The sequence below is a fragment of the Balearica regulorum genome, chromosome 5 (assembly GCF_011004875.1).
Source record: "Balearica regulorum gibbericeps isolate bBalReg1 chromosome 5, bBalReg1.pri, whole genome shotgun sequence".
In the NCBI taxonomy this organism is placed as follows: Eukaryota; Metazoa; Chordata; class Aves; order Gruiformes; family Gruidae; genus Balearica; species Balearica regulorum.
In genome coordinates this window covers 35,056,377-35,071,436 of record NC_046188.1, presented here as the reverse complement: position 1 = coordinate 35,071,436, position 15,060 = coordinate 35,056,377, and the positions used below count along the sequence as shown (strand labels likewise).

Genomic DNA, 15,060 nt, shown 5'->3' with positions numbered 1-15,060 from the left:
ACCTGACCAATATTAATGTGTCCACATTTTTATGAAGAACAGGTATTATAAATGTAACATCATAAAAATTGGTAAAATTATTACCAGGACTGATTTTAAAGTAGTGTAGGTGAAACCCTTGAATGGGAGATTATTGTTGGCTTAATTATTTTAATGCTTTTAAAATACCCTATGTATATTAGCATACATATGCATATGTGTTCTTCAGATTCCTAGGTATCCATGTATTATAAGGTCTAAAGTGTCAAAGAAAAGCAAGTATACCTGTCCAGTTCAGCTATGTATGCACGTTAATCTTTCTAAAGGGTTTCATACTTAAGTTAGAAAATTTACCATAGCCCACTAAATAGGGTTTTCTTGAACCTTGACAAGTGGTACGTAGGTCTAGCAGGGTGAATTGTAGTGCATCTGCAAACATAATCTTATACTCACTAAGGACTGCTAGAATTATGGTGCGTGCTGCAGAAGTTTAAACTCGTCATTGGACAATTCATGCTAGTGTCTGTATTTGTACATCTTCTATGACATAGTGCATGTTCTTAAGCTATGTTGGAATTTCCCAGTGGGGTGTTTAAATAAATTGTGAAGTGCAACTGCTCTAACTATACATAGCCTACATAACAAAGTTCCTTAAAGAAGGTTCTTGTAGCTACCAACAAAAACACTGTGCAAAATTCATTCACATCATTGTGCCAATAAAGGAAGAGATGGAAAAAACTTTAATCTGGGAGTTTGGGGAGGGATGAGAGTAAGGAGAAAAATGGTGGTGGTGGGGAAAAGCATAGTTGCTGAATGATTACAAATAAACCGAGTGAGCAAGTTTCTTCCCATGCATAGTACTAAAGTAAAGCTATTACCTTGTACTCTAGAGTTCTATTCAGACTGAGCTTATATCTTCAGTCTCTGATTTGCTGACCTATAATATTTTGTATATTAGTCTAGAAATTCATTGTTGTGATCTGAGCAAGTTTTATTTCAATATTAAAAATACAGAAATCTTCAAGACATAAGCACAGATTTCCTTTTTATAGTTTAAGTTTGCTTTCTGGAAAAAGCTCTTGGTTCATTTGCTGTCTATGGTTAAGGAGAACAATAGGCAGCAGATAGAGATGATGATGTGTCACATTTCAGAATATGTACTGCATCATGTGCATCATGTTAATATTATACTGCACTTCCTAATATTACATGTACAATTACAAATACAATTTCTATATAAAGTATGTAGCTGAATTTATGTTCCTGGAGTCAATTATACCAGTTTGGAAAAAGCAAATAATGTGTAAGAGAGGCTGCTGTCAACAATGGTGTGCGAGGGGAAGTTGGCAGACTTTTGCCGTACATGCAGAGAATATCACAAGAAGGTCTAACCAAGAAGGTATTAAGAATTAATACACACTTACAGCTATGAAGAACACAACTAGAAGTTATTTATCTTACAGTATGGATAAGGGGAAAAAATGAAAAAGGGGGATATGCTAAGCTGAAGTTAAGAGTTAGAAGGCTAAGCTTTGCTACAGTGTTATAAATGGATTCCAGGATGTTTTGGAGAAAGAGAGCCAAGTTAATCCAAAACCTATGATAAGGAGGCGTGGAACAAAGATTGGATCTTGGAGTTAATGCTATTGTCTGTGGGTCTACAACAGTGCTGGGTAGAAAATGGTGCTAGAATGTGGACAGAATGGCCTGAATTACAATGATGGTGGTGTACCTGCTAATTCCGAAAGTAAAGTGTTAGGATGCCTTTTGTGTGTGTGGTGTTTGGTTTGTTTTGTAGAAAATGACCAAAAGCTTGTTCAATGTAATTAACTTAAACATCTACTTTGGGATGATTAGTGTGTGTGGTCTATCATCTCTCAAGTTTGGTCGTCTTTAGCTTGAGCTGATGAATGATAGGCATGTGCTTTAGAGACAGAAACAGTGACTGTCATGTGAAGTCATGTAGATGATCACTACATCTGAGACATCAGCGTTACACCAGCGTTTATTCAATAGCATGATGAGAAGGAGATGCTGAAAGTAGAGGTTTTTTCAAGTCCCATGAATGTTGCATCAGGGTGAGTAAGGTGAATCATCCTGCAAATGAATTGCCAAAAGTAAATGCAACAGAAAAGCCAGGAGTTCAGGATAAATAGCATGATGAGAGATTGGAGGCAGAAAGTGTCTTAGAAATGAATATTGGTCCTGAGCTTAGGAGAAGATTTGTAGAGATTTGAAACCAGTCTCATCAGTTTAAAAAGAAGAGATTTGGTTATGTAGGACAGTAATTCAAAACATGTTCTGCATGACTTGGATGATCTCTCAACATTCTAAATAGCTACAGGATGCCATTACTGCTATGATTTGGATTGACAAGAAGAGCGGTAGAGCACAAGTAAATGCATCATATGCGATTGCCCTAGAAAACAAGGGAAAGCGTAGCATGTGTGGAGCTGACGATAACTTTCAAAGATGAAAAACTGATCATGTGGGAAGAAAGAGAGGTCATAACAGAGAAGCGGAGGAAAAGAGAAATCAAAGAAGGAACGAGAGTGCATCGAGAGGAAGAGCAGGAGGTAGGGTAACATGATTGAAAAGACTAGAAAATATAGAGGCTGTAGAAAGGTTAGACTCAGTGAAATCTCTCCATCAGAGAGGTTAATTCTGAACAGAAAGGTCATAAAGAGAAAATTAAAGGTACATGTTTAATTGGCAACATGATGGCTGCAGTTGTGAGTTCAGGGAAGCAAAGAAATAATTAATAGATCTTGGCTTGGACAGCTTCAGGAGGGAGACAAATTATTCTGGAGGAAGTCTTCATTAGTGACTGTGATTCTGGAGTGGAATTGTAAGTAGAACAGTGAGTTTAACCCCCTGCATCCATGTTTTTCCATTATGTAGTATATAAAATGCCAGGAAAAGAATGTACTTTTGACTGGCAGGCAGTTCTCTGAAAGTCTGGCTTTGTCTCCTGCTTTGTTGCTAAAGACATTTATTCTATCAGCTTTGTTGTTGAAACAAACAGAGTAGGGTCTGGTTTGCTGGTCCACAGCCATATTGACTATTTAATGCTGACAGTTCAGTAGAACGCAGGAAACATATACTTAGTAGCACAGCCCTACTTTTTGCTAGTTCTTCTTATAGTAATCTTTGTGGGCTGCATAAATGCATGTTAACATATATTTAGTCCAGAAAGTGTTACAGATCAGAAAGGAAAAATATATCAGCAGCGTTCACTTCACTGGATATCTTGTTAACTGTGTATCTGCTAACTATAGAAATGAAATAATAATTGTTCATAACACTTTTCACCCTAGGCTATCCTCATGCCACTGTGAGCTTGATGTTCTGACTATGCGTTAGCAAGTCAATTTCTATTCTAGCAGATATTTTTTTTCCTATTTGTATCTTCACTATATGTTTGTGCATGTTAAGAGGTCCTTGTGCCTTTCCTTTGACTGTAAGCATCTATCTTATAAATGTACCTTTTTTAATCTTCAGTAAGGTTTAAGTGTGCTTTTTTTTTTAAACAAATACATCTTTCAAAGATTCGACGAATCAATGTTAAAATAGTTCGAACTTACAGACCACGTAGGGTCAGAGGGCCTTTTCCTTGCCCACACAAAACATTTGTTTAAATTGTTTTTACAAGTGTTTAAAAACTCTGTTGCCATTGAGACAAAGTGTATCTTCAGCATAGTGTCAACCTGCTTTGTCTGCACTGAAGTCATGAAATGTTATTTAGAACTACCCAATAAACAGTTCCAAGAGTGCCCTTGAAAGTCATAATATATACAAACACTTGTGTCTTCCTGAAAACATCTGAGGGTTGTTTAAGAGCTGAGAAATCCCTAAAATCTCAAAATGTTAATATTATGATGGTATTTCTGTCCTTAACCTTTGAGCGCGAGATCTTACTCATTTGCCTCTTACATTTGAGTACTGGAAGCTTGTTTAATGTAGCACACAGAAGATCTGTGCTTATCCTACAAACCAGGCACTTCAGTTACAGCTAGACAAGATGAATGTGCTCAAAGAAAGAAATCATGAAACATCATCTTTAAATGCATGTCACCATGCAGTGTCTCTGTGTTTGGTTTCTGGAGAGAGATGTAAGTAAAGGGCTTTAGGAAAGCAACCAAAATACTTCCCAGAGCATGTAGCATAATTCTATGTGGATGCTCAGCCACAATTAACTCTTTGCAGTGGAGTTAGTTGTTTATACTGCTACGTCAATATTCAGTATAAAAAAAAAAAAAAAAGATTTAAACCCATGGCTACTACATTTCAAAGAAGTTAAAAATCATAACCTCAAAGATTAGCAATGTTCTTAACAGAATTTATGTGAGCCTAGTGCAATTTGCAACTTCTGATGGTCATAATACTCAGGTCTAGCTAGGTCTAAAAGTAGGTTGTGATATAAATTCTTTTGCAGTGTCTGATCAGTGCTAAGCTAGCTTGTTGCCTCAATGTGTAATAAAGTGAGATGTTTATAAACAAACCTTAGAAATTCTGGCACTTCCAGACTGATCTGAATTAAAGATGCCATGGAATCGTTTTGATAGAAATCTGGCAAAGGTGCTGGTTGCCTCTTAAGGACTAGCTGCCTAAAACTGTACAAGTTAATCATAGTTAACATTTTTCTAGATTAAAAAATGACTACTTTAGCAGAGCTGTCTGGCTCTGTAAACCGGTAACATTTTTATAGCTCACTTTTGTGTCAATATCATGCAAAAATATATCGAGTCTTAGGAATTCTTTGAGAGCCAGGGAAGTATTGTATCCATTTGACAATGAAACAGGCAAGTTAGAGTTCACTCATTAGGAGAACTGTAGCCATCTCCTCTAAAATACAGAAAATTTGAAAGTTTTATCCAGTTTTTTTCCCCCTTTCAGTATCTAGAAAAACCTGCTGTACTCTTAACGTAAGTACATTCTCCCAGTTTAGTTAAAACATACAATAACTAGTAAAACAATCACAGTTGAAGTACCAGGTTTATCCTTTTACCAAATTTACCATATACCAAATTCTAACATAGAATTCTGATGCGTCTTTCAAGGCATATGCGCACCCACAGAAGGTACCTGTGGTCATTTACTCTTTTCTGTTAGGTTTGCCTGAACAGTCATTTGTTTTTATCTCGTGCTCCACAAACTTGCAGGGTTCTACCCCTCACCCCTGAAGCCTAGGCTGAATGTTGAGGTCTCCAGTACCCTCCAAAAGTAGTTAAAGTTTTCTCACGGTATTTTTCTGTGTTAAAATGTTGTTGACTGTTGTGTGTTAAGTAATCTGGGTGTGATTTGGTCAAATACAGTACAGAAACTTTAGTATTGCTTGGCAACAGAAACTATGTTAATGATCAATTAATGACATTGTGGGAACAGAAGAGTCATTACAGCTCTGGAGAACACATGACATTGTGGGAACAGAAGAGTAGTTACTGCTCTGGAGAATACTAAGTGCTGTTTAGCTAACTATTAAAGTTAATTGTGATTGTACCAAAACGAAAATAGATTTCTTTTTTAACCTGATGTCTGTGGAAAAAAAATTCCCAAAGAAAAGAAACTTTAGATATCTTTATATATATTTTAAAGTTCTATTTAGCTAATTTGACTTCAGTCTTTTCAATATAATTTTCCGAAGTCAAGAAATAAGTAATAAAAGAAAACTTGGACTTCTTGTTTATGAAGCAGTCTGCCATTTACTTATATTTACCACAGGGATATGACAGAAAATTCCGTCTTCATACCTCTAAATATAACTTCAGAAAAACCAGTATTTTTTTATTTAGCAATGCAAAAAAGCTTAGATAGCAATGGAAAACAATTCATTCTCCTGAGAATGTTGCATAAATTTAGTTCTTTCTTCTCCTCAATCTATGTATGAAGCTGAAACACAAAGTCAGTCACTTGTTCTTTAGGCTTCCCCATGCATTTTACTTTGTTATTTCTTTTGGTCTGTGTGTGCTTTAGTGTGAAGTCTTTCAGTGTTTTGCTGCGTATCGCCAAGTGCGAAGACATATTTTTTTGCACTGCTTTTTTAAAAGTCTGGAAAAAAGAGCAGCTTCCCTTAAACTGTTACATAGTTTAGTAGATCTTTCTGTTATGCAGGACAGACTGGAGATTAAAAGCTAAGATAACTTTCTAAACATGATACCACTTTTTTCCCCCATTACTGAGGTAAGAAGGTGTAAGTGCAACAGCTGGCAAAAGGCAAAGATAAGAGAGTACCTGGGAGCTATTAAGATTACACTTGCATTGGAGATGACTTTAGGAATCTCCAAACACTGCAGTTTTAATACTCAAATGTATGTAGAGGTCGTGGTAAGAGAAGTTCAGTGCCTCATGCTACTTACGTTGTGCTGAAAGATCATTTAGAGATATGCCACAATATTTTTCTTTCAAAATATGGAACTCTTCTGACAGAACAGTAGTGTGAGAGGTCAAGAGCTTCGTTTCTATTTTAACCTTTCCATATTTTTGGAAAAAGATTCACCTTCAAAATATTCACTTTGGGTATGGGTGAGATCATCTTCTCCCTTCCTCCAGGAGAAGCAGTTACGTTTAATGTTGATCTCCAGTGTGTAGTGTATACATTAAAAAAAAACAAACCCCAAACTTGAATAATATAGAAAATTATCAGATACCTTTATTAGTAATATTAAGAAATGCCCTGCAACAGTACTTACGAGGCATAAGACTCTTGTTCTGTGCTAGACCAACTGATACAATAGGCCCAATAAAGCTTACACTTGAACACATGGGAATGTTTCTTTGATGAAAATTTGGCATACTGCAGCTGGCTTGAATCAGCAATTGGGGAGCTTCTTCTGTATGTAAATACTTGATAGTGCTACCTCGTGATTAGGTATGTTTTAAGTTTGGAGTGAAGCTGTGGGGATTTTTTTTTTTTTTTTTTTTGAAACTTTGGTTCTGTTGGTCCATGGTGAACAAGAGATGTGTCAGTCTAAGGATGAAGTTTAACCCCGACCATCTGCCAAGCACCATACAGCTGCTCACTTATGTTCCCCCTCAGTGGGATGGGGGAGAGAATTAGAAGGGTAAAAGTGAGGAAAAATCATGGGTTCAGATAAAGACAGTTCAATGTTTAAAAAACCCAAAACACCAAGAAACAAACAAAAACATCCAGCAAAAACAACTACCAAAAATTTCAAACAAAACCAAGAAAAACATGTGATGTGAAAACCCCTGATTGCTCATCACGAGCCAACCGAGGCCCAGCTAGTCCCAGAGCAATGGCAGCCCTGGCAAGCTTCCACCCAGTTTTTATTGCTGAGCAGGACATGATATGGTATAGAATATCTCTGGTCACTTGGGATCAGCTGTCCTGGCTGTGTCCCCTCACAGCCTTTTGCCCACCCCCAGCCTACTCACTGGTGAGGTGGTGTTAGAAGGCATGCCCCAGCTGCTGGGTTAGAAGCTAGTTTGCCAGAGACTCTGTAAACACCAATTCCATAAATATATCAAGAGGTTAGAGCAAAGACTAGGAAGCTGAGGTATGCAAGGGAGGGAAACCTGAAATAGTAAGTCAGAAATAATAGAGCAGGAATAGAATTGGAGCATGCATCAGTAATGGAAATCAAGGCCAGGAACGGGGATCTAAGCAATCTGCAACATCTTCAGGTCCATAAGAGGAAAGCAGCTTGGTGTCTGCTAGTCCATTACAGTTGGAACTTTTGGATGGGGCTGACTTCATGCTTCCTTGGATCTGATTACTGGCCCCAGGATCAATCATGCAGTTAGAGAGAAGCTTATTATAAAACACCACAGTTGTGTGGGATGAGTCAGTGCTAAGCATGCAGCTGGGTTCAGTGGTCATACAGTGATACTGGCCTCAGAAGTTTCTGATTCTGTTCTGGGAGTCTCATTTATCTTATCCATCAGTGCTCATGCCAGCACAGCTGTGTTGCCAGGCATTACACTTGAATTATTCAAGAGTTGCCTGCAGCTCAAAAGCTCATGTGGCTCCAATATCATGATTTAAAGCTTTGAAAAAAATCTTGAACACTCAAATGATGTTTTGTAGGCTTTGGAGAAAAAGACTATTTGATTAAAAAGTTATCATCTAAATTTGCTAAAATCAATATTTTAAACATGCTGTAGAACAATGTATGGGGGGGTGGTGTTAACTTTTTATCTTGTTCTGTGTACTTGATCTGAATTTTCAAGGCTAATGGAATGCTTTCCACCCACATTTCATTTGGTTTCTCTCAAAGTACATTTTAATTTCTCAAAATCATCTCATTTCCCCTTGACAAGAGCTTTTATCTTCTTGTTTTTGTTTCAAAGAATTACCCACCCAGAGCTCTCCCTGCAAGATGTAGCTTTCCAAAAGCTGTTTCTGAGAGAGGGTAATGGCTTTCCCTTGAGGTTTTTCTCCCCTAATGTTCCCTACCCTCACACAGAACAGTCTTATTATCCTTTATGGATGCATATTAGACTCACTTGTGTCTTGGGTATATCGGTATTGTTAATGAGTATTTGGAGAGTTTGAGGGGGGAAGTAGACTTGGAGAAGCATGAAGTTTATAGGGTTTCTTCCAACATCTGTGTTTACTTGGCTTGTTTAGGGTTCTGTTGGTGCAGGATTGATCACAAAGTAGTATGATTCTTTCCTCTCTGGGAAATACTGATTTCTTTTCATTTTAATTTTGGAGTTTTTCCTCTTAAGACCAATTACTTGTGTAAATAAATTTATGTATGAGTCAATAGTTACAGGCATGTATGGACAATAAGCCAGTTAAAAAAAAAAAATAAATTTTTAACACAATTCCCTGAGTATTTTGGTGCTGTCTGTTAAACATTATAGCATTCTTGTTGCATGAGGGGGAACACCACTATCCTGTATAGAATTAAATGTAAGCTGGAGAGCTCAAGACTCCACCTGCTTTCTGCTGCAGCTGGAATTAAAACAGTAATTCTTTTACCTAATTACTGCATCTTTGTAAGGACATTGTAATTAAGTTATGTTATTTCTGAAAGATATTAAGTGCTTAAGATAATGATCTGAAATATAGAAAAATTCACTAAGGGCATGTACAAAGTTCTATACTTAGGGTAACCAGTTGTAAGAACAGTGTGGTAAAGTCCTTGATATACAGCATTTCTACAGAAAAGGATCTCAATTTGATGATGGATTTTAAAGCTGAAAATGGTTTAATGAAACTGCAGAAACTCTAAGGAGATAAATGTGTGCACAGAGGGATGTGTGTGCTTATTTTAATTTTTTTATATATACATTATGTATATTTACATAGTAAAATGTATATGTATAAAAATTATTCTGTACACAATATTAACAATAATATTCTAATTCTGATGCTAAGACCTCCTCTGGAGTACTATAGTCTGGTTTGCTTCATAAAGGTGCAAGCTGCAAAGGTTTCAGAAAAGGACATCAAAATTGACTAGAGTTTTAGAAAACCTGGCTTCTGAGGAAAAAAAAATGACAAATTTGGTGTTTCCTACCTCAGAAAAGACATAAGGGTAGCAATCCTTAAATAGAGATTGATAAGGGAAAGGGAGTGTTTTCTCTGTCTGCTGGGATTCGGGTGTAATGGGTTTCACCTGCCCGGGTTGCCTGAAACCTTTGATTAGACAGTAAGAGGAACTCTCCAATGATAGAGATGCTCAAGTGCTGGAATAAGTCACCTACAGAGGCTGTGAAATCCTTATCATTGTAGAATTTTAACAACAAATTAAACTAGTTCTGAAGCATACTGGCTTTGAGAAAGCTGATTCCACCTTGGAGCGGGGGAATAGAGTATATTAGCTCCCAGCTCTGATTTTGACCATCAACTGAACTTTCAGCTGTCATTAAAAAATAAAAGCTATTTCCAACTCAACAAGTAAGCACCCTAGTTTAAGTTGAATCTGCTTGCTGACCCTCAATGATGGTATCATAACTGATGAACAGAATGGAGGCTCCTTATGAATCTGGTTTTGACCAAATGTGATCAATTTAATGAAGAGAGTTAAATGACTACCAGTTTTACAGGGTACCAAATTCCAACATGGCAATAATAAGCCTGTAGTAAGAAGACTACTATGTATTGCATAAGTTTTAAGCTGAAGGGGAACAGTGTTTCCTGTTTGTGAAGGGAAGTTCCAGGAAGTATCCATGAAATACTCATGAAATATTTAATTCAATTTTAGTTGCTTCCAGCTATTCTCTTATTTTGTAGTACTGCACAGCGCATGTGGGGCAGACATTGACTTCTGACTGTTTCAGTTCAGTCACTAAACCCTAGCACATACTCCCACATGTACCTCAGTTCACCTAGTTTTCAAATCACATGTGCTTTAATAATCTTTGTTGACATTTATCACACCATCACTACACCATCTTCTTTAAGAAAAAAACCCCAACATGTTGCAGAAGTCTTGAAGAGTTCTGTGTAGCACATCAGTATAGCAACCCCTGACTTCCAGCTTTGCACTTAATAAGACCACCTGGCAACTGCTTGACGCTTTCTCGCATTGTATTGCTTTTGGTGCTACTTTTTGAAAACCACTGGAACACTTATGGGAATTTATCAGAAGTTAATCACGTCCTTATAACTTAGTCACTGATCACATGATGTCAGTGCTCTGTGATTCACTTCTGATTCATTTCAAATTGTGCATTAGGTGAGTTGGAACCTGCTTATGAAATAAAGACCATGCTTATGAAATGAAGGCCTCTTAGACCTAGAAAAGCTAACTTTTTTCTTTCTTGCAAAATTCGGTTCAGTTAAGACACCCTTGGCATTCTTCCTGTTGCCTTATCATTGCACTCATGAGTGGGAAGGTCTCAGTACAACGATCTTGTCTATTGAACATACTCTTTCTGTTAAGTATATTTACCAGAGGCTTGGTGGCCATCAGGACCTGGTGAAAAGCAAGCAGCGTGCTCTTAAAGCCTTGCTTATTGGCTTTTGAATACTTTGATACTTTCAACTATTCTAGGAACAAGTGATACTTCAGTTATTTCTAATGCATGGATTACAGGAAGCCACCAATTGGATCATGCAATAGAGTAACTGATGGGCCTAGATTAGGATGTCCTCACCCTTGTGTGTTTTGAGTCTCTCGTATGCAATGGAACTTTTGTAATTGTAGTTTTTGGTGGCTTTGTGTTACTACATAGGTAATAAAATACTTAGCCCTAAATGTCTTTGTGCTTTCACTCATGTAGTTAAATACTGGAAAAGTGTATTCAACTCCTACTTCCTTGTTTGTTTCAGAGAATATTTATTAAAACATCTTAGTACAATAAGGGCAGTTACAAGAGGAAAAACATGTACGGATGCATTATTTGTATTTTGCTGCAGTGAAACAAAGCTAAGGCTTATGCAGTATTTTGCAGCTTTCTTTAAGGTAAATTCACTAACTGAAATACACCCATTCCACTTTATTTAGTATTCACTTAGTGGTTTTTGCTCAGCAGGGTGTGTGGTTAGAAACAGGTATACAAACGGAAATGAAAATGAGTCTCAAAGTTTTAAAACAAACTGCTGGAGGTTCAAGAAAATGCTGCAGAGGCATTCAGAGAGACACTCTTGCAGCACAGTCAGGCAAGCCCTCTTATTGGCTCCACCATTTGTACAAAGATAGCTTACCATAACTTTTGTCACTTCCTTACACACAGCTATGTTTGGCAGGTTAGCTCTCCAAAAAGAAGTGGCCTAGTGGTCGGAGACACGAAACACCCAATGATAGTTGTGAAACCAAAACTGAGCTGGAGTCTTTTCTCATCTAAGGCCCATTTTTACTGGTTTAACTCCATGGATTTTTTTGAATTATGAATTTGTGAAATACAAATGGAAGAAGAATCAGACTCAAGATTTTTCTTTTTAGTAACGTTTGCTGTATTATTTGTATGCCCTTGAAGTGGGCAGGAAGATGGCATTAAACATTTGATACTGCATGTGTTTGTAAAATCGTGTGCTACTACAATTCCATGCAGGCTTGCTGTTCTGTGCTGAACTGTACTGGGGACCTTAAGATTTTTTGTTGCAGAGTGTTTATTTTGAGTTTTAAACCACCACTAATATGATGTTTTTTCTTTGTGGAAATGAGCCTTTTAGTTGGGCGAGAGAATGGGTAGCACAAAACTTAGTGCTGCTTTAATGTGTGCAAAATAATTGCATGTCATTGTAATGAAGTCTGTTGTGAGATAATTAGGTCTGGATATTGTCAAGCATAAATGCACTTTTATTATGCAAGAAAATACCATAAACGTATCGACCTAATCACTAATAGTAAGCAGAACGTACTGTTTTTCTCTGCATCTTTGTAAAATGGAAAAGAGACCTTGTAGAGGACAGAAATTCAGTCTGGAACCTGGTGCCAAGTGGTACCTGTGTTACATCATGGCAGAGGATTTTGGAATATGCTAGGAGAGAGGAGAAACTGCTAGAAGAGTGAGTTATTTGCTGTCTTTGTCAGCTGGAGATGATCTATACTGAGCACTTCTGAAAAGCTGGTGATTTAATTACACACTTAATAGTATGTGTGCACATAACCATTTGGCTTCCAAGTTAAGCAAGTATTGAACTGCTTTTCTGATTAAACAAAAGTTGTTGAATGGAGGCTCTGGCAGAACACCAAGTTTTGTAAAATGGATGAAAATTGATACAGGCCTCTGTGTGCAAGGCCTAAAATAATTTTACTCTTCCTGAAGACACTGGAAGAGTACAAAATGCCAAATACTAAAGGCCTGAATTAGTATTGATTCCTGATGTCCCAGCCTTCCTCTGCAAATTTCCCACTTCTCTGGCTGAATACTTTGCTGTTTTGCCCTCAGTGCACCTGCTGTAATATGTAGGCAGTTTGTATACTAGAAAGTTTCTTTAGGTAATGAATGAAATTATGTAAGAACATGAACAAGGAATGCATAAACTTTGGTTCATGCTGTAAAACTGAGAACTTGTAGTATAAGTCAAAACAGAGCTCAAGAACTTTTGGTTACTTGGGGTCTACTGCTCTTATTTAAGGGGCTGTAGGACAGACAGACTTTCCTCTTGCCCCTATCACTATAAGTAGAACTGGTCCTTACAATTTAAGTGTAACTACAGAAGGTAGATTCAGAAAATGGTCTCTAATGTTCAGCGTTGAAGATCACCTGATGCATGAAGTTCTCATTCTGGGCTTGATAGTGCTGAGTGGGTTGCTGCATGTTCGCATAGGCTCTGCCAGAATTTGCTGATCAGGATTTTTCTGCTTGTCTTGCCTGAGAGACTGGCTGTAGTAAAGTATTTCAAGACTGTTTATTGTACTGAGTTTCCCCCAGACTGACTATCCTTTTGCTAGAAGAATGAAGTTACTCACACCAGGTATATGATACCCAGCATGTTCTCTGCTTTCAGGACTTCAAAGAGTCAGCTAAAACAATAACTTCACTTGTAAACTACAGTTCTAGGCCATTCTGAGTCACCTTCCTGCTAAACTGCATCTACTCTGCATGAAATAGTCAGCCTGTCTGCCAGCTTAAACTAAATTTGTTGGAAAGATAGGAATCTCAAAGAATTGCTTGTGTAGAAGAGGTATCCAGATCGGTGCTCACATTGGTGTAGGGGCAGCTGTGTGAGCCCAGCATTGGTTTGATTTGATTTGCTGTCTGGCCAGTGAGCCTGGATTCAACCACAGCATGTATTGCTTTTGTGTAGCTGACAGCTTTAAGCACGAGCAAGGAGTTATGGCATTGTTGTGGGGAAGAGAAGGAAAAAACTTTCAGGGAGAGTATAGTGATAAAGGGCATGAATAGGACTGTTGTGGAGTGAAGAATAGAGGAGACAGATCTAGAGGAAATCAGGCTTTATTAATTCTACCAAAGATCCAATGTATTGTTCAAAAGAAAAAGCCTGAGCTCTGGGGTTCTCTCTTCACGGTTGATTACCTTCCTGTAGAAGGACATGGAAACTCTTGCTCAATAACAAACATAGATTGTACAGTTTTGCAAGTGGGCTAAGTTTAATGTTCCTTTTTGGTGTTGTCATTTAATTTTGTTTTTTTTCCCTCTAGTAATAGATGCCATTTCATATGCTGCAAATCTACTGTTTCACCTACGTCTTCCATTTTGCCTTATTGTGCGTTGCTTCTGTATATTGTTCCTGTTATTGCTGTTTTAAGTGATAACTACATTTATCCTCATAGAGGACAATTATTTAAAATTATTCAAAAAGGTAAATTTTCTTTTGTGTTGAAAGGGTGTCTAATTCAAATTCAAGCTGCTTAGATTTTCTCATAGCAGGTTGTAGAAAAACATCATCGGTTAATATTTACAAACACTACTGTGTTTGTTACAGAAATGGAAACTTTTTTAAACATTCTGCTACATTTGATGTCCTTGATCTTTTCCAAATATCAAAAAAAAACCCACAAGGCCCAGAAGATAGGTAGGGTCTAAAAAACTTCTTCAAGTAAAATCCTTGTAACGGATAGTTCAAGGAAATGTGTTAGGACATTTAGGTGCACCACCGGGAGTATGCATAGGTTGCATAGGTTAACCTCTGGGCTTCTGTGTATGTTATATTTCATTCCAGGCGCATCTAGGTATAGATCCTAACCGGTGCATGTACCTTAGTGTTATGTATGTCAGCTGTACAAAAAGCCTCATAAACACTTAAGAATATCACCATTCTGTTTGTTAAGTTCAGTTATGCCACTGACTGCCTGGTATGGATCAGTAGCTCAATTCTTTTGCTCTGCAATTCATTAATTTGTTTCAAAGGTTATACTCAACTGCCTAAAGCTAAGCATTTAAATGCATTGCTGGGCTGAAATCATTATGTATAATTATCTGGATATTTTGAGTACTTTTGAGACACAGCTGCTTTTTTGCTTGCCTTTTTGTTGTTTGTTTGTTTTGGTAAAGGTCTTCCAAATCCTGGTAAATACAGTTGTTATATAGCGCTTATCAGAAAAATTAGGCACCTCCTAAGTTAGTACATTACTGCTGTCTGTGAAATACTGTAGGTGAACAGGCCTGAATAGAATTAGTATTCTGAAAGAGCAAGTTGTTTACCAAGGTATAGCAAGATTTCAATATGAATACTCTTTTTTTTTTTTTTTTCTTTTC

General features: G+C 37.3%; 1 protein-coding gene across 5 annotated transcripts in view; it reads left to right on the top strand.

Moving 5' to 3' along the window:
- The window catches only part of RASGRP1 (RAS guanyl releasing protein 1), a 51,811-nt gene that overhangs the window by 11,611 nt on the left and 25,140 nt on the right, over window positions 1–15,060 (top strand). The gene's annotated exons all lie outside the window — the stretch shown is intronic.